Source organism: Myotis daubentonii, chromosome 13 (assembly GCF_963259705.1).
Source record: "Myotis daubentonii chromosome 13, mMyoDau2.1, whole genome shotgun sequence".
In the NCBI taxonomy this organism is placed as follows: domain Eukaryota; kingdom Metazoa; phylum Chordata; class Mammalia; order Chiroptera; family Vespertilionidae; genus Myotis; species Myotis daubentonii.
The window spans coordinates 27,831,765-27,856,140 of record NC_081852.1 but is presented as its reverse complement, the minus strand read 5'-3'; the positions used below and the strand labels follow the sequence as shown (position 1 = coordinate 27,856,140).

The 24,376-nt window shown below is 42.6% G+C and overlaps 1 long non-coding RNA gene across 1 annotated transcript in view; it reads right to left on the bottom strand.

Moving 5' to 3' along the window:
• Positions 1-24,376, bottom strand: part of LOC132214931 (uncharacterized) — a 244,114-nt gene that overhangs the window by 160,630 nt on the left and 59,108 nt on the right. Inside the window, exon 2 of the long non-coding RNA XR_009448372.1 lies at positions 3,492-3,578. This is a non-coding gene — a long non-coding RNA (uncharacterized LOC132214931). The remainder of the gene's footprint in view (positions 1-3,491; positions 3,579-24,376) is intronic.

Here is a 24,376-nt window from a genome sequence, read left to right as displayed (position 1 = left end):
ATTTATTAAGTGCCTATTACGTTCCAAGCCATGGCAGGGACATCAAAATAAATAAGATATTGATCATCTTCAAAGGAATTTCCATCAGAGAGTGGAGAAAAATCAGATAGAGACTGTAAACACAGGTAGAAAGTGGCGTGGCCACAGAGAAGCACAGCTAAGTGCTACGGGTCATCAGTGACAGGAGGAACTGGCTCCTGTCGGGGAGTCAAGAGAAGAGAGGGCAGTTTCCACACATGCAAATCACTGATGCCTGCCATGGGTAGTGACTCAACTCATCTTAAGATCTTAAACGTAAGGACTTGGTCTTTGTCTAGGGAGTTTTGTTCACCAGAATTGTAATGTAGGCCAAGTTTGCCATGCCTTATGCCTTTACATCAGTACTCCCAACCACCACCACCACAACCCTCCCACCCATTGCAGTGATGAATCCAGACCTGGATCTTGACCTAGGCTCCTTAACACTCTTATCCCAATTGAAATGTCCCCATTTGATGTTCCTTATTCTTCAGAGTCCCTAGGTGGCAGAAGACCTGTCCTCAGAGAAGACCTCACAGTACCGTGGGCATTGTACTGACATCATATTTGACACAAGTAACCTCTAAAGTCCTGAACACATTCTGCTTGTGTTTAAAACTGTGGCCCAGGGCATTGTGGATACATCTGTTTCTTGCAAGAAAAAGAACCAGACTAAAACCAATGGGTAATAACCAACCAATGGATTTTGACCAGCTCAATCACAACAAAACTTCAGTAGTTAGCTGAGCAACTTCCATAGCTAAGTAATGCAGCTTCACTTTGATCATCAAATTGAAATCTCTATGAATGACTTTGGCGAGAACTGTGCTAAGTGCAATCTGCTCACCAAAACTTTAAGGTGCTGAGTGAGAAAGCCACAGAGCTTTAACACATGGACTTAAAAGAATAACTGTTTTTAGATAAAACCTATCACAAAGAAATAATGCAAGTTGTTTTATGTTTGAAGCATGCCAATTGCAAAGATGCCTGCAGGTGGCTTTGTAAATATCTTTCTGAATTGCATCCGTATCTTTGTCAATATAACATCACCTGACATTGGTATTATACTATGTGATTTGGGTAACACGTCAGTCTCTTAAAGGATGGTATCTGAAAAGGTCAACACTGCGCCAACCTACCCACAACCTCTTTGGAGGGGATCCACCCTGCCCACACTTTCTGCTGAAGGGGCAGGCCCCATCAGCCGTGTTTAGTGCCCATTGCCCCACCTCCTCTGTCCACAGATGACTGGCCCGGGTCCAGGCATCTGAGCCAATGGTACACAATCCATGGGCTTCATCCAGGAGGTACAGTCTGTCCTGAAAAATGAACTGGACCAGTAGATTTTCATGTAGGGCCTCGAACTTGAAGCAAGCATAGCCATCAGTCAGTACCAGGTCCAGAAGAAGGAGACATGTAGCATGCTACATTTAATCATAGAATCAAAGACCCATGAGCTCCTGCTGCTGAAGTCCTGGGAGCCTTTTTGAATCTAGAATTACCTTTGAAGTCTGGGCTTCTTGAGGCCAGATTTAATACGACTCCTGTTCTTAGATTTCCATGAACATTCCAGTATCATTTAAAAATAATGTGACATAATGCAATATGCTAAAATCCCTTGCCTTTCTGTTTCTTGCAAGAAAAAGAACCAGACTAAAACCAATAGGAAATTAAAACTTGGGTCCCAACTGGACTCCTGGGCCACACAAGACCTTCTAGAGAAATCATAAGAAGGCAAATTGGCAATGTCTTAGCCATTACTGGGAAGGCAATAGAAAAGAAAAAAGGGAACTGAAAGTCTTTAGAGACAATTTGGAAAGTTTGTGTGTGAGTGCCTCCCTGTTGGCTATTCAATGATTTATTGAACTAACACCATGAACGAAGAAGGCACAGCCTCAATGAGCTCTCTCTCATGAGCGAAACCTAGCATTTAAATAACCAAACCTAAAATAGACTATGAATGACTGCTGGTTATCAGATATGCTAGATGCTCAGGAATCACAAGTGTTTGAAGCCGAATCACACGAAAACCTAATAATATTTGACGCAGGTTCAAAAGCAGGTGCTTCATTTTGGGTGTGTCTACATAGCCTTGGTTTTTGTTTCCACTCAACTATGGAAACTAAATAGCACTGCTCTCTATTTAAAAATGTAAATGTGTTGGTTCAAATAGACTGTGTCTAAATAAAAAACAATTTCCGAATATCCTCTCAATGATAACATTTCATAGTCAAAGATATTTCATAGCCTAGAGTTAAATGCAATTTGATCCCTATCTAAATATTCCAATTTATTTAGAAATTGAATTATTAGCATGTTTGATTCATGAAGACATTTAATGAGTTTAAAAACTAAGATTTGTAAATTGAAGTTTTCAGTACTTGAAAGGATATCATCTATGCCTGTATCATATAAATTATGTCTTCCTGTGTTGGGGAAGCAGTGTGGTGAGGTGGTTAAGTTTTGGACTTTGCTTAAGATGGGCCTGAGTGCAAACCCAGGCTCAATGGTTTTCTAGTCATACGGCCTGGGGCAAGTTATTTCTTTATTTCTCAAACCAGAATGATGATAATAATAGTACATACCTTATAAAACGTTGCAAGAATTAAATGAATTAAGGTACATAAAGTGCTTAAAGCAGTGCCTGGCCCATAGGAAACACTCTACAAATGTTTGCTATTATTTGTATTACTTTCATTGAACTTGAAAGTCTCATTGAATATATGCAAGTATTGTACTAGGCGTATATTTTTGTAAACTTTAAAACTCACAGTATCAGGGTGGGAATTACGAGTATCATTCCAATTTTACAGTTGCAGAAATGAAGTGCAGACAACGTTAACTAATTTGCTAAACATTGTCTAGTTACTGAATAGGAGTGCTAGGATTCATTAATTCACTCATGAATTCATTCAACATGTTGTTATTGAGTACTGGCTACATACTACTCAATGTGCTAGAATACAGAGGGGAACCAAGCACACATAAATCCCTGTTCTCAGGGAACTCAGCTTCAGCTAGGGGAGACAGTTTAAAAAATAAGAGGAGCCTGTGAAATGTATAGTAGACCAGATAGGGGAGTGTGCTGAGGAAACTTAAGCAGGGAAGGGAAGAGGGAGCATGTGTGTGCATTGGGAAGGGGAAGTTGGAGTTCAGAATGCAATTGTGGCTAGAACAGGTAATTAGGGAAGGTCTTGTGGAGAAGGGCATGTTTGAGGAAAAGCTTGAAAGCATGGGCAGGGTGGGGTGGGGGTGGCTAGGGGGAAGGTTTCAGGCAGAGGAAAGAGCATGTGGAAAGGCCCTGAGGCAGCAGCGTGCCTGTTCTAAGGTGTTCTAAGAACAGTAAAAGGGCTCAAGTGTAGCTGAAGCAGAGAAAAGAGGGAGAACACTAACTAGGAGATGAGGTCAAAGAGTGGAGGGCCTGCCTGACATTGGTATTTGCTGACGATAACCCCTCCCCATGTCCATGCTACCTGAAGCTCTGCCTCCACATCTTGAGAAGCCACTGATGGAAGACTCTCCCCTTTGGAAAGCCCATCTCACCTCCCATGGGCTCCATCCTGTAGAGAGGAAAACCCACACTTGGTGTGGACAGTCAGGTAGTGCATCGGAACTGGAAACCACTTCATCAGCCTCCTCTCCCCACAACCCACTGGAAGCAACCATGACGATGGTGCTTGGAGCCCTTGCAGAGATGTGCTGTGGTCTCTGTGAGTGCATCACAGCAGCTTCCTATGCAAGAGTTTCAATTCAAGGTCATTTTTGGTAGCAGACTCAGAATCATCTCTATTCAAGTGTAGAAACAGCCAGACCCCAGTGGGCGTTTTATTTTCCATTTCCTTCTCCTCATATTTATTTGTTTCTTTATCTTCTCTGTGCAGTAAAGGTGAACTTGCATGATATTCTCAGATAAAACTTACAAGGATGCCATCTGCATTGGAGCTTGCTCTTCCCCAGACCATGTCAGGCTCTGCCAATTGGGCTGCCTGGGTTCAAATCCCCATTCCACTCCTTAGAAGCTGTGTGACTCTAGTCCAGTGGTTCTTAACCTTCCTAAAGCTGCGACCCTTTAATACAGTTCCTCATGTTGTGGTGACCCCCAACCATAAAATTATTTTTCTTGCTACTTCATAACTGTAATTTTGCTACTGTTATGAATCGTAATGTAAATATCTGATATGCAGGATGTATTTTCATTGTTACAAATTGAATATAATTAAAGCATAGTGATCAATCACAAAAACAATATGTAATTATATATGTGTTTTCCGACGGTCTTAGGCGACCCCTGTGAAAGGGTCGTTCAACCCCCAAAGGGGTCATGACCCACGGGTTGAGAACCGCTGCGCTAGTCAAAATACTCAACCTCTCAGAGACTCAGTTCCCTTGTTTTTAAGTTGAGGATGATGATAATATCTGCTTCATAGGTTTACAGTAAGAACAAAATGAAATAATTTAATGTTATTTTAGAAGTTAGTCAAAATTAGGGGCTGCCTCCTATTCCTGGGGTGCTTTTCATTACAATGAGAGAATCATTTCAGGACACTCAGGGGCAGGGGTCTAAATGATATGGTTGTCTCCCATTTACACTCAAAGCAAGATTCAGATATTTTCAGTATGTGTCCATCTCTCTGCTGAATGTTTTATTTTATTTTATTTTGGGTAGTCCCAGCCCCTGTATGATGATGAGCATCTTGAGTTCTTAAAAGTATACACAGGGAGGTCTAGGGAAATGACTGGTCCACTGCCTCAAACAGGGAAGGTGTTCTAACTGCACTTAGTACCTCTCTGGGGACACACTCTGAGCTTTTCCTACCTCATGCAGGTCACTGAGGGAAATGTTTGCAGATTCTCCCACAAACATATGAAGAAAAACAAGACACAAAAAACAAGCAAACAAACAAACAAACAAACAAAAAAAAACACAAGCAAGTATTCTTTCTAGACAGGAAGTTTTTAGCAAGAGAATCTGCAGGGATTACATTTTTCCTCCATCAATGTAATCTACCTTTTGGATAAAGGTCACACAGAATTTGGTAAATGCTGTTTAATGGTTACAGCTTGTTAACCCTATGTGTTCCTGAAGAAAGGAAAATTCATGACACAGTCTTGTTAGAAAGTCTCCACTGGCTGGGATTAGCCAACAGTCAATATTACTATTGGCAGTAGCGTAAGTCAGCGAATAAATGACACATTAAGGAATAGTTAGAGAATTTTATAGTAACAGCCAAAGCAATTCTCTTAGGATCATTGTAATGGAGAAAATGTGTTCTAGAAATGCTTCTGTAGCTAAATGGTTTAGACAAATAGAATGTTTCCTATTGGCTCAGATTACCATTTTTAAATGACTTATCATGGTTCCTAACTAAGCTTCAACAGTCAGAGCCCCTTCAGATTATGATTTTAAGTTGCTCATGCCTGCAATTGAATAGGCCCAAATGACCTTGACACAGAGTCCTGAAATGCCCCAGGTAAGAAGTTTAGTGCCATGCGGATAATCACCCAACTTAACCGCAAATTGTAAGTTCTGATTGAGATGTGTCAGGGTGTTTTGAAGGATATGACGTAGGATAGAATATAGAGACCCACCAATTCCACACCTCATTCTCACCCCAAAGACATGTCCACCAAAGACATGTACAAGAGTGTTCATGGCAGCTTTGTTCCTAATAGCCCAACATTGAAAGCAATTCAATGTCTGACAATAGTAGGGCAGATAAATTATAATATATGCATTCAATAAAATACTACTTTACAATTAAACAAAAATTTTTAAAAAGCTATTGCTATACACAACAACTTGATTGGATCTCAAAACATGTTGAAGAAAGGAAGCCAGACAAAACACACACACACACACACACACAAACATATGCACTGTATGATTCCATTTACATGAAATTTTGAAACAGACCAACTAATCTATGGAGATCAAAGGAGTGGTTAACCTGGCCAGGATGGGAGTGTGGGAGGGGTTATGTAATTGGAGGGTACAGAGGAGCCTGCTGGATGCTGGGATACTCTTGATCTTGATTAGGGTGGTGATTTCATGGGTGTATACATATGAAACACTCGCCATCTGGACACTTACTATTTGTGCAGTTTACTCTGGGTAAGTTATGACTCAATTAAAAAAATTAAAAACTGAAAAAACAAAAAGTGAAATATAGCGGTAAACAGGATCTGTGTTTTCTTTTTTTTTTCTTTTTTAATATATTTTATTGATTTTTTTACAGAGAGGAAGGGAGAGAGATAGAGAGTTAGAAACATCGATGAGAGAGAAACATTGATCAGCTGCCTCCTGCACACTCCCTACTGGGGATGTGCCCGCAACCCAGGTACATGCCCTTGACCGGAATCGAACCTGGGACCCTTCAGTCCACAGGCCGACGCTCTATCCACTGAGCCAAACCGGTTTCGGCGGATCTGTGTTTTCTGAGTGGATTTTGTAAGACTCTGGGATCGAAAACCCAAGAACTATGACTCCCCTGTGAGGAGAGAAAATGTGAATCCCATGTATAGACCTTTCCCAGGGTTACTATTGAGACCTGTATGCGCAGGGCACAGCTAGCTTCTGGCAACAGAAGGGGAACAAGAGTGTGTAAGAGGAGACAACACTTTAGAAAGAAACTACACACATAATTCTATAACGTTGAAATGTAACATGAGCTACAATAAGAAAATCATAAAAGAGCTCTTATATGGGAAAGAATAAGAGGTGAGCCTGATTTTATTCCATCAGGAAAGTCTCCCTGAGGAAATTACATATGAGCAAAGGTATGAAGGTTGGGTAGGCATAAACCAAAAGAATGGGGGAAGGGGAAGAGGAGAGGAGAGGAGAGAAAAGGGAGGGAGGGAAAGGGAGGGGAGGGGAGGGAGATAGAGGAGAGAAGCATGGGCAACGGCCTGGAGTTCACTGATCCAAGATTCTGGGAAAACTCCAGTGTGGCTAAAATGTAGTGAGTGATGGGGGAAGAAGAAGAAAATGAAGCTGAGGGAGGAGGAGTAGACTAGGGCCAGGATGTGAAGTGCTTTCAGGCCAAGATTAGCGTTTAGATAAACTATAATCCAAAGAGTCAAGTATCATTCAAAGAGTCAGGGGGTAATAAGGGCTTTAGATAAGATGTGATTCGCATTTTGAAAAAATCACTGATTTCTAAGAAGAAATAAACTAAGGCGATAACGAAGCCATAAGGACCAGGTAAGATTATTGAAATAATCCAGGAGAGGAAGGGAATTTAAATTAGCATGGTAACAATGGAAATAGAGAAAGGTAAGTAAAAATAAGCTAGTTTTTCCAAACTTACTTACCTCCTCTTCTGGTGACCTTTCTCTCTTCTAAAAGTATCCTATATAATAAAACCCTAATATGCAAATCTACAAAACAACAGGTGGAATGACCAATAGCTATGATGCACACTGACCACCAGGGGGAAGACACTCAATGCAGGAGCTTCCCCCTGGTGGTCAGTGAGCTCCAACAGGGCTCCCAGTGCGCTCCCAGAAGCTGGGCTCATGGCTGGTGAGCGCAGTGGCGGTGGTGGGAGCCTCTCCTGCCTCCACTGCAGGCAGGTGGTAAGGAGCGAAGGGCCCCGGACTGCAAGAGCCCCAGACTGTGAGAGGGATGTCTGACTGATGGCTTAGGACTAATCTCCAGGCTGATCGGGCCTAAGCCGGTAGGTGGACATCCCCTGAGGGGTCCTGGACTGCGAGAGGATGCAGGCTGGCCGGAGGACCCCCTCCCCCCTCTAGTGCACAATTTTTGTGCACCGGGCCTCTAATATATATATATTCCCTCCTACCCCATCAAAACACATATGCACATTTGTAGCAGACCCTTACCCCTTCATTAACTGTGATGAGAATGCAATAAATATGGTGCATACTCAGTGCCATACTAAGAATTCCAATGCATTATCAGTTCAAGAAAAGGAAATTAGGAGTAAATGCTCACATTTACTCAGCATCATCTGTATGACAAACATTGTGCTGGGTTCATTCACATTTGTTGACTTGTATACTGCTATAGATTGAATGTGTGTGCTTCTCCCTCCCCCCAACTCATATGTTGAAATCTGAATCCCCAATGGGATGGTATTAGGAGGTAGGGAATCTGGGAGGTAATTAGGTTATAAAATTGGAGTCATGAATGGAATTAGTGCCCTTCATAAAGAGGTGACAGGCAGCACCTTCCGCCTTGTGAGGAACAGCAAGAAAGTGGATTTACAAATCAGAAAGTGGGTTCTCACCAGACACCAAACCTGCCAGCCCCTTGACCGTGGACTTCCAGCTTTCAGGATTATAAGAATAAATTTCTTTAGTGTATAAGCCGCTCACTCAGTCTATAATACTTTCATTGTAGCAGCCTGAATGGACTACGATATATACAAAATTGGATATTATTATTCCCATTTTTATAAGTCAGAAAACTGAAGCTTGTAAAGGCTAAATAATTACTTTATTGTAGTCTCACAGCTATTTTGAATAGCAGAAATAAAACTGAGTTCAAAGCTATATAATTCCAGAAATCATGTTTTTCCCACTGCACCATTTATTAAAGGTGCATGGCATTTTAATAACAAAGGCCAGGAAGAGTAATCCAAAGGAACGACTTTGTAATGGTAAAGTTTCAGACTTTAAAACACCTGGATGAAGGCAGGTACCTTTCAGCATAAGTCTTCAGAGCCTCTGAGATCAAAGCACTTAGTACAGGCACCCCCTTAACCTAGTCTGACTGTGACTAATCACAGGCTCAGCTCTATGCACAGGAGATGGAGGCAGTGACATCTAAGAGCAACCACAAGGGTGGGGGAGGGGGTTGGCACACAACCTCCAAAAGCAGTGACAGTAGAGTTCACCTCAGGTTTGCTTGGGCAGCAACTGCCTTGAACGATTCTGCAGCGTCTTACGTGGGGTTTCACTACCAGTCAGATCTGATCTACAGTCAGATCTGATCTAGCCCCCACCTCCGAAAACACCACCACAGTCTTGTGGGGAGGGAAAGAGAAAGGGTATAAAAGCCTCACCAATCCTGGGCTGCTTCTTGCTTTGACAGTGACTTTGTCCAATCACCATGAACAAATGTCTTTGGGGCAGTCACATGACCAAGGACACTACATCCTGGGGACCCAGGGAAGAGGGATGTATCAGCTAGGGTTTGATCAGACAAGTAGAGCTGTTCTGAGTGACATAGAGGAAGGGATTTGTTATAAAGATTGGACTTTGCACAGCTGGGAGCTGGCAGTGCCAATGGCAGGCTGTTGCCTCTGCATCCAGTGGGGACCTGAGGTTGCTGTGGGGCTAGCAGCTGTGGAATCAGGAAAGGACATGGGATCTAAAGTGCGGGAGCGACACAAGGCATGGAAACACTGGAACCATGAGCACAGGCCAGAATCTGTGTGAGCCATTAGATCAGCATGAGCGAAGGGGCACACAGGGTACCCTCCCCCAAGATGCAGAGTTGCTGCTGCTTTCCCTCTGCCTTTCCCAATCTCAAGCAAGTTCCTCTGGTGGCCAGCCCTGACTGGAACCGCACAGGCAAGAGGGTTCTGGGAAACACTGCCAGCTTAGCTAGGTTGACGCAGTGTACTATTTCGAGGGGAAAGCCCTGGAGACAAGTAATTGGATAAACTAAAGGTTTTATGACATGGGCAGGTTGCACTGTGGGCTTGAATCCCTATTCAAACCCACAGCACAACCCTGGTCAGGTCCTTCTACAAGAAACACTTGGAATTTAGGCATGGAGTGGGTTACAGCTGGGAATCAGTAAACTATTAGTGAGTGTGCTGATGTGTTAGCACTGTCCTCAGCATCACTGAATGGGTACACAGAGCTTCAAATGAGATGGATACGGTGCCACATCTGCATTTATACACAGTGTACCCCCAGGTGACTGAGGAGGCTGTCAAAGGCTACCTGATGTTTGGCTGGTAGAACTGGAGTTAGCATTGTTAGATCCAAGTTCAAATTTAGCATTACCCTTGCTAGCTGTATGATTTGGGGCAATTTATTTACTAGTAATTGCTCTGAGCCTCCATTTCCTGATTTAAAAAATAGAGATAATAATAACTGTTTTATAAGTTGATTAATAGCAGAAAAGGAGATCATATATGTGAAGCAGGGCACATAGTAGGTACTCAACAAATGCAAATGGTAGGCATTTCTATTTTTGCAATCATCATCATCATCACCACCGTTCCTTCTTAGACCCAAAGCCTAGTGAGTAAACATGTGGCTTTAGTGTCACCCACTAATTTGCAAAATACATTTAAGTGCCAATCACTTAAAGAATCAGTGGCATGAATAAGCCAGTGTGTTTCACCTATTGGTTTGCTTATTCAATAAATGATAAGGGCCTACTTGCATGCAAGACTCTGGTGGCCAAAACATGTTATGAGCCTCAAATGACTAGTGAAAACAATGTTCTTATGAGTTAAAGTTCAGTTCAGCAAACATGTCCTGGGGCTTCCTAGAGAGCTTGAAAGGAGGGAAATACCACTGTGGCTTTTAGTGGTCAAGGAAGGTTTCAGAGAGCAAGTGGCATTCAGGTTCAGCTTTGAATAAAGCTGAACACAGGAGGCAGGAGAGGTCACTTCTGGAGCGGGGCACAAGCTGGGCATTGGGCTGGAGGCTGAAAAGCCCCTGATGTGGTCAGAAGGGAGTGAGGAGAGCAGAGTGGCTTTGTCAGATAATAAATAGGACAAGAAACAGTGCTCTGAATGCCAAGATCAGGGGTTCAGATTCTGTCTCACGGGCATCAGAGTCACTGAAGGTCATACAGAGATGGAACACAATGAAAGCCAAGTTTCAGAAAAACTAACGTGGTGAACATCTATGGACTACATTTGAATTGGGGAGAGACTGAAGAAACACAGGCCAGTTGGAAATCCTGTCACAGAAATTCAGGAAGTACAGAGAGGTCTGAGCTGAGGCGATGAGAAGGGAAAGAGGAATGCCAGAAATATTTGAAGGAAAGAAGCAGCAGTTCTCAGTGCCTGCTTGCATGTAAAGAGCACGGAGAGATGCTAGAGATGAGCCAAGATCCCAAGCCTGAGCAGCATGAAGAGCAATAGGGAAGCTGGGGGTGAGGAGTGGGAGAGGAAGAGGCTGTGTTCCATGTGGGAAGTCGAAACAAAGACCTGGGATAACCTCCCTGTGGGTTGGTTGAGAGCAGAGTGGATGAGTGTGAGAGAAGAGGTGACTGGACGGGGGAAGAGAGTGGTAGGAGGTACCAGAGAAAGAACAGGCACAGACTTAGCCACCCATGAACCAATAGAAAGCAACTCGTTTGCTCATGGGAAACAGCAAAGATCTCCAAATCCCTGTAATTGTTTGAGATCCAATGATGCTCATTTCTACAAGAGCAGAATCACTTTGCAGACCTATTTAATGGCTAAAGACAAAAGAAAACACAGACCTTCCCAAGCAAGAGAGGCAATTATTCACTCAGGAAAAGTTCAGTTAGGGTCCACATTGTGGTCATGATGGCTACAGTCAGGGTCCCCAGAATCAGGTGAAGAGTGACAAGGAAGAGACTGTTTAAAGAGATAGGCACCAAGGATCAGCCACAGTGGTGACTGTTATCCTCCTCCACCTGAAGGAGAGGAGAGGGAATGATATTTATTACCCAGAGCCCACTGAGGACTACAGGGGTGTAAGAGGCTTTCCCATCAGACCTGTAGGAGAATCCAGCTCCTGCCTGAATATCTAATGTCAAGAAGAAAACAAAGTATTAAACACCCCAACTTTTCTCTCCTCTTACCTTCCCATTTCCTATCAGCAGGTCTCATTGGCCAAACTCAACCAGAAGCCACAAGATAAGGAAGTCTAGCTAATGCGATCTGGAGTCGTGAGTCTCCCAAAGCACAGAGCAGAGCAGAAGAGGGCAGAGAATAGTTCTTGGGGACAAAATTAAGAATAATCAGAATAGTAATCCATTATAGTCCCTTAGTTCAATATCCTCCATTGAGCAGAAGTAAACATGATTACTTTTTACCAATAGCACACATTTATATAGCATTTTATACTCCATAAAGTGTTTTCTTATAGATTACCCATTAAGCTACAGAGGATCCCTGTGACATGTTATTTCTCTGTGATTTAGAACATATTATTCAGGTCAATTTAACTTTGAAACCCAGAGAAATCATGTGACCTTATCCAGAGTTAAGGTCATACAACAAGTGAATTGTGAAGTTCACATGAGAAAGGAGGTCCTCTGACTCCTGATCCAGTGCTCCTCCTCTGGGTGAAATTAACGTAGCTGGGAAGGCACCTTTACTGTGAAAGGCATCTGGACACAGCTGTCCTGAAGGTGGCAGGCCTTGTGGCCCTGGCCTGGCTGGGTGCTCAGGGCCTTCCTAAGTTGTTTTCAATAAGCAAATATTCCTGACACTTCAATTATCCCAGTGCAAACAATGAACACTCTGTGCAAGAAGCTTCATAAATTTCATTCAGTTGGATACAATGAGAATAATATAAGTCAGAGCTTTGTGTGTATTCGCTAAAAAAAATAAAAAATAAAAAATCACCCAACAAAACAGAGATTGTTGTAATAAAACATCCAAACTAGAAAAAAGAGGCAACACAGGCCCTGTGTTTCATGAACCTGGCTTAGATTCTTTCATCACATCACCGTGTCTCAGCGGAGAAAGCGCCTTCCTCAGGAACCCCATGCCTCCTGTTCTCCTGCAAATCAAAGCAAGGCCTTCGGACGTGTGGACAACTCCGAAATTGTTCTTGATAAGGTTGTTCTTGTTTTTTAACTTTTCTATCACTGGTGTCATCATTTCTATATATACCCTCCCAAGCCACTTCCTTTACTCCACTGTTATGAATTAAATTGTGTGTCTCCCCAGAAAGATAAGTTGAAGCCCTATTCCTCAGTACCTCAGAATGCACCTTAATTGGAAATCAGGTCCATACACATGTAATCACATTAAAGTGATGTCATTAGGCTGGGCCCTAATCCAATGTGATTGGTGTCCTTAAAGGGGGGAAATATGTGCACAGAAACAGACACCCGAGAGGAAAGATGCTGTGAAGAGACGGGAAGAAGTCGGCTATCTACAAGTCAAGGAACACCTGAGGCCCAGAACAGATCCTTCCTTGGTGCTTTCAGAGTGTTCACATCCCTAAGATGTAGCCAGGAAAATGGCAGCTATTTTCTTGGCAAAACTCAAGGTTTTATATAAAAATGTCCATAGTGTTAGAACGTTTTATGTTGCTCTTCTTTACCACCTCTGAAGAATAGTTCTAGTGACATTAGTCACTAGATTAATGGATTAGTCCTAGTGACAGTGTCTGATGTGTTGATGCTTGACTTAATGAGGACTTAATGGCTACAAGTAACAGAAAATCCATATCAAAGTGATGTAAAAAATGAAGGTAACTTCTTGGCTCCCATATTTGAAAATGAAGTTGTAGTCTGGGCATGTTTTGATTAAGACTTTACTTTCTCTGTGGTTCTCTCAATCTTGCCTCTTTCTTGTGTTGATGCTGTCCGCAGGCTGGTCTCTCTCGTGGTAGCAAAAAGATTGCAGTGGCTCCAGTGCACATGTCTGAACCCAACACTTCCCAGAGGAACAATGCTCTTGCACCGCAGAATCCCCAGCAAAAGTCCTGGAAGCGGTGCTGATTGCACCATCCCTAACCAGTACTAGGGAAAGCCAAGTGCTGATTGGCTCATGCTTGGCTTGTATGGACCCTGGGGTTCCCTGATGGCTTAGACCACTCAGGGCTTATTTGTGGAGTTGGAGGTGAGTGACCAAACAACCAGGCCACTAGCAGATGGAAGACAAGTAAAATGGGTATTGAGAAATTGTCACAATATCCAGTCCAATACTAAACCTAATCTGTGTATTTTAACCTTAACATAAAATCTTACCATATCAACATTGTACAAACCTACTTTTAGAAAAATATGAGCTTGAGCTATGACCATCTGCTAGAACAGTGGTGGCGAACCTATGACACGCGTGTCAGAGGTGACACGCGAACTCATTTTTTTGATTGATTTTTCTTTGTTAAATAGCATTTAAATATATAAAATAAATATCAAAAATATAAGTCTTTGTTTTACTATGGTTGCAAATATCAAAAAATTTCTATATGTGACACGGCACCAGAGTTAAGCTAGGGTTTTTCAAAATGCTGACACGCCGAGCTCAAAAGGTTCGCCATCACTGTGCTAGAATGTAGAATCCAGAATATGAAGGTTTCCTTTCATATCTCAGAAGGGGTTGTAGGTAGGAAGAGGTAAGACTGTATTTATTTTCTTTATCAGGCATTGGTCCAGTTACTATGGCTACATAAGAAGTTATCTCAAATGTAGTGTCTCAAAATAACAATAATTACTTATTATCTCCCATGGTCTCTGCTGATCAGAAACTCGGATCCTGGGTAGTTGAGCATGTCAGGCTCCGAGTCTCGCCTGTGGTTGCAGGTACTGGATGGCTGTGGCTGAGGCCATCTCAAAGGCTTCTCACTCAGCCATGTGGCAACTGATCTGGGACAATCTCAAACAACCCAACAGCCCAGGCTCCTTGGCCATCCCTCTCTGTTCCTGTGTTCTCTTTTTCTGTGATCTCTCCAGTGTAGTGGCTTCGGAGTAGGGCTCCCAAAGCGTGTGTGTGTGTGTGTGTGTGTGTGTGTGTGTGCGCGCGTGTGTGTGTCTATGTACATATTCATACATACAAAGAGAGAGACAGAGACAGATAGGAAGACGAATGTCACCTTCTATGACCTAGCCCGAAAAGCCAGTAGCTATACCTTTGTAGTCACAAAGGCAGTCACAAAGTCCCACTAGGTTCAAGGGGAGGGGAAAGGGACTTCAACCCTCAATATAGAGTGGCAAGTTCTTGAAGAGCATACAAAACCAGAAAATTGTTATGTCTGTGTGACAAATACTACTACACTCAGAGCAGTTGTACACCACAGAGCAGCAATTTTCAACCAGTGTGCCCTGGCCACCAGTGTGGTGCAATAATTTCTAAAACATGCACTACCTGGTATTTAGTCAGGGACCCTGACCTTTTTTCCCTGATTGTAAAAAATGACAACAGCCAACACAACAATAGCCATCCAATGTGAATGAATCAAAATTATTCCTATTTTTGTTAGATTGGCAAAAATTATAATTATTTTTGGTTTGCCCTACTAATTATTTTAGTAATTAGTTTATGTGTGCCATGAGGTGAAAAAGGTAGAAAATCGCTACCCTAGAGTCTTCTAAGTACATTAGAGACATGAACTAATTTAATGAGTTGGGTATCAGTCTTACTTTTACAGATGGCAGAAGCTGTCTGCGTCTCACCCATATCTCCTTGGTCCTCACTATTCAGGGTCTATTAGCTCAACTTCTAAATGTCAGAACTTGGCCTGAGAGCTCCTGCCTGCTGTTCTGGCATGCCAGATGTGTTGGGGAATAAATGTGCTCTAGGAGCAGCCATCAACTCATAATTGACGGGAATTATAGAAATATCCTGTCTCCCGTAGCCCTTGGTGGCAGGGTGGAGATTTAACTCTAGGGCACCTGTCTACCATGATCCCCAGAGGTCCCAGGGGGAGTAAGCTCCAGTGGCCCACAACTTGATCAGCTGTCTTCCTTTCCCTGTCATTTTCCTGCCACCATACTGGTGTTTCCTGCACCTTCCAAATAAACTACTTGGATTTGAAGCTTTCTTAGGGAACTCAAACTAAGACTTTTAACTGGCTCAAGAGCACTAAGCTAGGATTTGGAACCCAGATAATAGCTGCCTGGTGGTAGCTTTGAGAAATCCTTTCTCAGCACCTCAAACTATGTGACAGCGGAGAAAAAGCAGTGCAGAGTGAAATGAAGAGCTCTGGGATACCTTCATTCTAGACCTTGGATGTTCTAAGGTTATGTCACCAAGTATTTATTGAGCTTCTCCTATGAGCCAGGCATTGGGTTAACTGCTAGGAGACTTCAGTTCTCTAATTCTGGGATGGGCATACAAATTCCTGGCCAAATTCTCTCTCAAGGCTGTGACGAAAATCATAGTGAGACTTTCAGGTGCTCTCTTCCAGTGTAAGACTCATTTGGTAGCACTCCTTCTGGGAACTCAACATGAACCATTAATGATGGGGTTAGAGCAGCAATTTCAACCTTTTTCATCTCATGACACACATAAACTAATTACTAAAGTTCTGCAGCATCCCCCCCAAAAATTTATAATTTTTGCTGATTTGACAAAAAAATAGATATACTTTTGATTCATTCACACCCGAGGCTATTATTGTGTTGGCTGTTGTCATTCTTTTATTTAACAATCTAATATTTTTTTAAATTTTTTTATTTAAGGTATTACATATGTGTCCTTATTCCCCCAACCTTCCCACTCATGTCCTCACCCCCCTGGTGTCTATGTCCATTGGTTAAGCATATATGCATGCATACAAGTCCTTTGGTTGATCTCTCCCCCTTACCCCCGCCCTCCTCTACCTCCCTCTGAGGCTTGACAGTCTGATTGATGCTTCTCTGTCTCTGGATCTGTTTTTGTTTATCAGTTTATGTTGTTCATTATATTCCATAAATGAGTGAGATCCTGTGATATTTATCTTTCTCTGACTGGCTTATTTCACTTAGCATAATGCTCTCCAGTTCCATCCATGCTGTTGCAAATGGTAAGAATTCCTTCTTTTTTACCGCAATGTAGTATTCCATTGTGTAGATCAGTGATTCCCAAAGTGGGCGCTACCGCCCCCTGGTGGGCGCTGCAGCGATCCAGGGGGGCGGTGATGGCCACAGGTGCATTTGTTTTAACTCTTTTTGTATTACCTTTCCATTCTGAGTTCAATAAATAGTTTCATAATTTCAAACTTCAATGTTTCTAATTTACACCTTTCTTTACTATATTTTACGAAAAAGGTAGAAACATTAATACATATATCTTTCTGTTTAATTGCTATTAAAATTTTTAAAAAATTAATTTCCAGGGGGCGCTGAGTAATATTTTTTCTGGAAAGGGGGCGGTAGGCCAAATAAGTTTGGGAACCACTGGTGTAGATGTACCACAGTTTTTTAACCCGCTCATCTGCTGATGGACACTTAGGCTGTTTCCAAATTTTAGCTATGGTGAATTGTGCCGCTATGAACATAGGGGTGCATATATCCTTTCTGATTGGTGTTTCTGGTTTCTTGGGATATATTCCTAGAAGTGGGATCACTGGGTCAAATGGGAGTTCCATTTTTAGTTTTTTGAGGAAACTCCATACTGTTCTCCACAGTGGCTGCACCAGTCTGCATTCCCACCAGCAGTGCACAAGTGTTCCTTTTTCTCCACATCCTCACCAGCACTTGTCGTTCGTTGATTTGCTGATGATAGCCATTCTGATAGGTGTGAGATGGTACCACATTGTCGTTTTGATTTGCATCTCTCAAACAATCTAATTTTTTATTTGACAATCATGGCACATCAACTGAAAATCTCTGGGTTAGAGTAATTATATTAGTCCAATGGGATAATGCCACAGACTGGGTGACGCAAACAACAGAAACGATTTTCTCACAGCTCTGGAGGTTGGAAATCCAAGATCAAAGTGTTCGCCAAGTCAGTTTCTGATGAGACCTCTCTTCACTGCTGGTGTCTTTTCTTACAAAGATCAGGGCCCACTCTTCATGAGTCTATTTAACCTTAATTTCCTTCTTTTAGGACCTATCTTCACATACAGTCACATTGGGAGGCAGGCTTCAACATTTGCATTTGGGAGGGACACAGCTCAGTTCATAGCAGAGATTCTGGCACAGATTTCTTCAGGGGTGCACACCTTTTAAAGCAGTTTCGTTTGTTTTGGTTTTGTTTTGTTGGCAGTCATTATCCATGGCAAGTTGAAGGTGCAAGAACTTTGAACTACAAAGGCAGTTTTAAAATGTAAAGGGCATAAGTACTGAGTGACTGGATGGCCCAGTACCCCATCTTAACGAAGCCCAATTCACACTGCCCCATTTGTGGGAGGGTACGGTCTCTGCATTAAGTGCCTTCATGAAATCATCCCCCACTTTTTCTCAAAACCTAGAATTATTTTCCAAAAACATGTGTCTCTCTTGTTCTCTGACAGGGTGAGACTTGTGTGATGAAAATGATCTAGATTAGAAGCGTGCTGCTTCAGCCAAGCAGCTTGATTTTGTAGCAGCCAATACAACCAGCACAATCTTGGGCCTTAAAAAGAAACCCCAATTGATTAATTTAATTTTTCTCCCTTTTCTCTTTCTTCATAGGCAAATCATTAATCACTTATTTTATACTGACTGAACACTTTTTAGGTATAGGTCACTGTGCCATCTGCTTTTCATAGGCAGCTAACAGAAATAAGAAGAAAAGCAGTAAAAAGACAATATGACCAGGCCATCATAGTGGACCTGTGGACGCCCTGTCCATATGCACCTGAGTTCACCTGTGAGAGACCCTTTATCACATTTCAACAGCTTTCTTCACTCAGGGATCTGCATCTCTCTTGCTCTCTCCCAAGGTTTTCTCTGGCATGTGGGATAAAATCCGCTTCCCATTCCAGCCAGAGAGAATGCTATACAAGCAGTAGTCAAGAAATACTTTAAGAGTTTGAGGCAGGAGAGTTAGACTATGGTGGGCTGGAGAGAAGAGAAAGTATTCATGGTGGTAAAACAAGTACTGGACCAACCAGCCAGGTGGCTTAGTTGGTTGAGTGTCATCCCATACACCAAAAAAGTTGTGGGCTCAATTCCAGGTTAGGGCACATGCCGAGGTTGTGGTTTCAATCCCCATTCAGGGTGTGTATGGGAAGCAGCTGATTGATGTTTCCCTCCCACATCAATGTTTCTCTCTCTTTCTCTCTCAAAGAGAGAAAATCCTTGGGTGAGAATTAAAAAAGGAAAAGGAAACAGAACTGGACCTTGAAGAATAGCATGACCCTCTTGTAGCTTCCTGGAGAATAGTGAGCAGCAATGTGGATAGAAGGATTTACCAGATGTGTTCAGAGTATCAAATGAGGGCAGAGTTTATATGAGCTCTGGCAAGTGAAATATATTGAAGGATCTTGAGAATTTTTCCCTTGTAACAAAAACAAATGTAGGTTTTAGTTTCTGGACCTCCTTGACCATGGTGACTTTGACCTTCACCCCAAATCATTCATTTATCATCCTGCATCAGACTTTAAAACTGCCCCCTCCACAATCTTGAGCTCAGAACTTTGATTTTTCTTTTTATTTTCTTCTCTGGGCTCTCTCCTTCAAAGCTATCACCTCCTCCTATCTACTTCCATAACGCGGGCATCAATTATGAAGATGGCTTAGAAATGTCTGCCTGTCCCTCATTTCAATCACCGGATGGATATTTCCAATTGGCTGTCTTGACCTAAAGAGTCAAACCCATCTTTACCCACAAAATAAGCTGATCTGCTGCTTCCCTGATTCTCTGAAAAGCACCAGCACTCCTCTGTCATCCACACTCTCAAAGCCCTGGAGGGAAGCAAAGGAAACTAATCTAAACAGGATGCCAGGACCGTGCTGGTATTTTCACACCTTGCCTCATTTAATCCTCATAACAGGCATGGAGGTAGACAAAATTGTCTCCATTTTTAAATGAGGAAACATAGGCTCAGAAGGGTTAAAGAATTTGCCTGAAGTTAGAAAGCAAAGCTAGAAGCAGCTTAAAAAGCAGAGCTTGGATTTAAACTCAGGTGTGTTTGACTCCAAAATCTGTGCTCTCTTCATCCTTCACCGCTAATGATCTCTTGTGCCTGCCTTTCCCTTCCATTCCCCCCTTTACCACTCCTGTCTAATGTCACACCGGATGGGGCAGTCTCTAATAAGACTCCCTCCTTACAACAGTCAAAGGGGACAGCTGTGCACAATACAGCAATAGGTGCTTGCTATGGGGGAACTGATGTGCAACCAGCCTAATGTATGGTCTCTGGCCTCAGAGGAATTCACACTTTAGCCTTGGAAATAGGAAAGAGGTGGTGGGAGGAAGGTGAGAGAAAAGGGTGGGAGGTAGAGAGAGGGGAGGAGAAGAATTGGGTAGGCTGTGGAGGGAACCTGCCAGTCTCATGGTTTGCCATGGAAACCGTTTGTCTGCTTGGCCCCCAGCCCACTCTCCTCACACACCCCCACTGCTATCTACACAGGTACAATGTGAGCAATCATGATTGTAGAATGTGGCTCTCCTCCCCTGACACCATCCTAAATGCAGAACCCAGCTGCCTGAAGACGGGTTTCTAGGGGGTGAATGTTTGTAAACGTTGACTGTTTCTTTTCAATATTATTAACTCACACTGTTCATTCAGCTCTTACTAATAGGCCAGACTCTGTGCTAAGCACTTTCTAGGCATGACATTACTTAATCCTCACAACAATCACAATGTAGACAGGAAGTCAGGCTCACAGAACTGTGCCTGGGGTCCTAGAGTGGAGATGGGCAGAGCCAGACCTGAGGCTGCTGGCTCGAGAGCCCCCTACAATTCACCACTGTATTAAACTGCCAACCCATTCATCCTTCAAAACCAAGGTTTCTTGTTACAAACGTAACATACTCATACTATGTTTGTGTGTGTGTATGTGTGTGTATGTGTCCATTGTAAAGTACAGATAAACAACAAAGAAGAAAATGAAAAATGCTGTTATGCCACCATCTAGAAATAATGACTGTTAACATGTTGGCATATGTGCTCCAAGACTTCTTTATGCCTATATGTACAATTCTTCTTTAATAAAAATGGGCTTATATTGTATAGACAGTTTTGTGACTTTTGCTGATGAAACATATGTTATGCATTTCTTTCTTTATCATAAAATAGTCCTCTGTGATAAAGGAGGCTGTGCAGGGCTCCTTTATTCCTTTGAACGCATGCACAATAACTTATTTAACCAATTCTTTCTTGTTAGACATTTAGGGGGTTGTTTTTGTTTTGTTTTTTTGGCATTTCACTCTTGTAAATAATTCTGTGATAAACATCTGTGTGGTTGTAGCTTTCCAACTGGGCTCCTCACAATCTCCTCCAAATCCTTTGTGGCATTGTAGCTGGAGAGCTCATGGCCGTGGCACATGATGCTTCATCTGCTTGGAGTGCCCCTCCTCACTCTCCACTCACCAGCGAACTCATACTGGCTCTCAGGTCTCGGCTGAAATGCTGCTTCCTACAGGAAGCCTTCGTAGACTGCCCAGACTAGATCAGGCCCTTTGTTGTCTGTGTTTATAGACTTAAACCGCTCCTTGTTTGCATTTAACATATTTATACATAATTATTTGGTTATATAATTATTTTTCTAATGGCCTTCTTCCCATCTAGACTATTCATTTCATGACGGCAGTGCTGTGACTCCATTTTCTACTATGTTACCCCTCAGAGACTAGCAAGGCCACATAGTAGGCACTTAAGAATTGTTTTTGAAGACATAAATGAATGACTCTTTGTGGATATCCTTAACTATTTTCTTAGGTAAAGCTAAAATATGGATCAAACAGCATACACATTTTCAAGATTTTTCATATGTTGTTCAATTGTGCTCCAGAAAAGTAATAATGATCCATTCCCATTACCATCACCGGTGTGCAGAAGGCAGGTCTCCCTTTTATGCGTCTTCAGCCAAACCATCGCTTGCTTTTGAAATGGCAGTTTGTAAAACAATGGGCCGAGTTGCATCAATCAATGTTGGGGTTTCCCCCCAAATCAAGTTGTGTATAGACAGAACAGTAAATTATTGTTTTAAAAAATGTACTCTCAGTCCCCAAAGCAGATCTTTCTGCTTTTGTATTCATCATTACTGCACTACTCTCAGATCCTAGGTTTCCTAATTATTACAATGATGGCCATTGTCTACTGGGGATCTACTGCATCAGTACACCATGCTGATGCTTGTCCTGCATTCTCTCATGTAATCCATGCACAGCCCTAGTGGTAATTATCATGACTACTCTCAATTACAGATGAATTGAGGCACAGTTAGGTGACAGTCCTAAAGCCACACAGCTAACCAGTGATGGAGCTGATATTTGAATACACAGTCGTGATACAGGCTGTACTCTTACCTACAGCTTCCAGGATCAACAAACAGCACTGCCTTTTCAGATTCCACTTTCAAGCTGCCTTGAGTTAAAAAAAACAATCTTGCATCCAACACTATTTCAAATGTATTCTTCCAGAGATAGATAATTTAACTAGCTACTATATGACTCACATCAACTCATTTCAGTATTTTTATTTCAGTGTTATTATTATTGCCATTTTACAGATGACAAACTGAGGCTCACATAAGTCATGTAATTTGCCCACACAGCTAAGAAGCAATAGAACCAAAATCTGAATTTATAAGCTAAAACTCTTTTCTACCTTCCCCAGCTGACTCCCAGCTATTACATGTTACTTATTCATTTAACAAGTTCTTAATCAAGACTTTTATGAAACAAATTTGCATGCCAGAAAAGTACTTGATTAGGAGATAAAGGATTCTAGTTCTAATGATGCCACTAACTAATTTTGTGATCTCGGGCACAGAGAAATCATGAACTCTAAAGTCGCTTCCAATGCTAAATTCTGCGACTCTATGCATCGGGCAGTAGAATGAACATAAACTTGGACATTTGAAAGATCTGTTTTCACAATGTGACCTGCCACTTTCTACCTGATGGATCTTGGTCATGGCAAACTTTCTGAACTTTCATTTCCTCATCATTAAAATCAGGATGAGCCAAAACCGGTTTGGCTCAGTGGATAGAGCGTCGGCCTGCAGACTGAAAGGTCCCGGGTTCGATTCCGGTCAAGGGCATGTACCTGGGTTGCGGGCACATCCCCAATAGGAGATGTGCAGGAGGCAGCTCATCGATGTTTCTAACTCTCTCTATCTCTCTCCCTTCCTCTCTGTAAAAAATCAATAAAATATATTTTAAAAAAAAAATCAGGATGAAATCTTCCTTGCTCTATTATTATGAAGATTATAGCTAACATGTCAGCCAATCAACAAAAGAGAGAGATGCTGTGCTGGCTGTGCTGAGAGCATGACTGCCACTTCCACTGCCCATGTCCGCCTCAGTCTCACAGTCGGGCTCGGCACACACATTCACCTCTGAGTAACACCTAAACCATGCTCACGCCCTTGACTTTCCTGTGTCTGTGATACAGGCTTTTCAATTTTTCTTTAGGTGACCTTCACTTGTATGGAAAGTCTGAAAGTGTACAGTCAGTGTTGCGTAACTGTGAGTCTGGCCTATGACAGAAGCCACACTTCTCTTCCTCCTTCGATTTTTTTTTTTTTTTTAGCAACTTGAGGCATTCCCCTTGTGGGCGTGTGATCTCCCCATCAGCAGCAATAGCTGCGGCAGCCACAACCACAGCCCTCAGCTGCTGCAAGTGAGCAAATGAGCGCAGAGCACCTGCTGCCTGCGGCCCAGAGCTCTGCAGGAGTTCCACCTGGTGGCGGCAGAGAAAAGGCTGGCCGCACGGGAAGGCCTCTGGGCTTGCTCAGAGCAGTGAAAGCATAGGATCTGGCTGTCCCTCCCGGGGGCCAAAACTGACTCTAGGGCAGTGATGGCGAACCTTTTGAGCTTGGCATGTCAGCATTTTGAAAAACCCTAACTTAACTCTGGTGCCGTGTCACATACAGAAATTTTTTGATATTTGCAACCATGGTAAAACAAAGACATATTTTTGATATTTATTTTATATATTTAAATGCCATTTAACAAAGAAAAATCAACCAAAAAATGAGTTCGCGTGTCACCTCTGACACGTGTGTCATAGGTTCGCCATCACTGCTTTAGGAGGACTGCTAGTCAAATCCCAAAGTCCAAGGACCCCAAAGATGCCAGAAGGACCAAGGCACTCAGATGACCTCTGCCCTGGTCTGTGGTCCAGGTAGGAATGTGAAGTGCTGGCCATGTCAGTGCAGGGTCATGTTACAGGCACGGTGACCATTTCAAAAACAGGACCGGAGCCGCAGGAACGGGCTCTCTTCAGCCTGGCAGTCCTTAGCCCAGCTCGCACTTTGATATTGCCAGGAAAGAAAAACGCACAAAAGATGTGGGCAAATATTATGACGCTAATCCTTACATCAAGTTCACTCTGTGCCTGCCAGGCATGTCCAAGCACTTACCAATCTCCACAACTCCCAAGGATAATACCATTATCCCCATGTCACACATTAGCAATGGGGTAAAGTAACTTGGCTAATGTCACCCAGCAAATAAGTGGCACAGACGGGGTTTGACTCCACATAGCTAACTGGTATCAGACACCAAATTCTAAACCAGTATGCTTTACAAAAGGAAAATTGCAAATCAACATGTGAAAAGATGCTTAACCTCACCTGTAACCAGGGAGAAGGCAGGGGAAATAGACATGCTCAAATACCCGTAGTGTTTACATTGGC